Genomic DNA, 1706 nt, shown 5'->3' with positions numbered 1-1706 from the left:
AGAAGTACAACAGGATTTATCCAATTTGTAATTCATTAAAGGTAAAATTAGATGGCAAAGTCATAGGTCTATCTACAGCATTTCCAAATGGCTTCAGTATCTGTGCTTACAAAGGTATAGTTTGGTTTATCCTGTGCTATGAACAGATGTATAATGAAATGTTATTAAAGAAAATTTCATTGCAGCATTTGAAATGATAATTCCTAGGATATAAAGAGGGGAAAGTGGAAAATACACAGATAGTAATATTCTTAAATTGGGAAGAATTGCAGGGAACATGAAAACAACTCTGGACACCCACATACAATTTAGAGTACAGGCAATGAGATCCAGGAAAGTAAAGTGAAACACTTATGTTAAATTTTTCCTTTCTACAGATGAAGCATCAAGAAAAAACATCAGAAGAAAATCTTACTGAATTGACTGAATTTGTTCTTCTGGGCTTTGCTGATATTCCCCATCTCCAGTGGTTTCTATTTGGATTATTCTTAGTCATCTACATCATTATACTCATGGGCAATGGCACCATATTTCTGATAACAAAACTGGATCCTACTGTCCACACCCCCATGTATTTTTTCCTTGGCAATTTTTCCTTCTTGGAAATCTGCTATGTATCGGTTACTATTCCCAGAATGCTTATGAATCTTGGGACCCAGAGAAGAAGAATTTCTTTAGTTGCCTGTGCTACACAAATGTACTTTGTCCTTATGTTGGGAGCCACAGAGTGCTTCCTCCTGGCAGTGATGGCCTATGACTGCTATGTGGCCTTTTGTAACCCACAGCGCTATTCTCTAGTCATGAGCCAAAAGGCGTGTATCCAGCTAGTGGCTGGCTCTTGGATTAGTGGAATTCCCATCCAGATAGGGCAGACAGGCCAGATTTTCTCTCTGCCCTTTTGTGGGTCTAACCATATCAACCACTTCTTCTGTGATATCCCTCCAATACTCAAGCTGGCCTGTGGAGACATCTTTGTGAATGAAATGTTGGTCTACATAGTTGCTGTGTTGTTTGTCACAGTTCCATTTCTGTTAATACTCTTCTCCTACACAAAAATCATATGCACAATTTTTAAATTACCTTCAGCCACAAATAGGTCCAAAGCCTTCTCCACCTGCTAATCTCATCTTATGGTTGTGGTGTTATTCTACGGATCAGGAATGATTACATTATTTAAGACCCAAGACCAGTCACTCATCAGAACTGACAAAATGCTCTCTCTTTTCTATACCATTGTGACTCCCATGTTTAATCCCATGATATACAGTCTAAGGAATAAGGATGCTATCATGGCACTGAGAAAATTTCTATGTAAATAATTTAGTTTTTAAAGAATGAGTAATATTTACAATAGATGCTTTCTCCTATATTTGTAATGAGATTTCAACAGATATTTACTTTTAACTATACTTGTTGCCTGACATTCAGTGGCAATTATTTCCAGTGTATGGAATTTAATATTAAGAGACCTTTCTATATTAAGTTATCCAAATTATATATGTATTGGCAAATTGAAAATCATTCCTTTAATAATTCTATAATTTTACTGTAAATGTCCCCTCTCAATAAAAAACTTTGATAATGGCTGATGTAATATAGTCATTTGAAATATATACCTTGTTATATAAGCTATTGCAAATGATATCATTGATTTTCACAAAGTTGTAATGTCTATTTTAAAAAACAGGTAGGCAATGTGCATTAAA

At 35.3% G+C, this 1706-nt stretch overlaps 1 pseudogene; it reads left to right on the top strand.

Moving 5' to 3' along the window:
• Nucleotides 1-353: 353 nt before the first annotated feature.
• On the top strand, nt 354-1319 carry LOC119517872 (annotated as a pseudogene).
• The last annotated feature ends 387 nt before the right edge of the window (nt 1320-1706 follow it).

This window comes from Choloepus didactylus, chromosome 21, assembly GCF_015220235.1.
Source record: "Choloepus didactylus isolate mChoDid1 chromosome 21, mChoDid1.pri, whole genome shotgun sequence".
Classification (NCBI taxonomy): Eukaryota; Metazoa; Chordata; class Mammalia; order Pilosa; family Megalonychidae; genus Choloepus; species Choloepus didactylus.
Note: the sequence above shows the minus strand (reverse complement) of the source record. Positions and strands in the feature narration are given on the sequence as shown.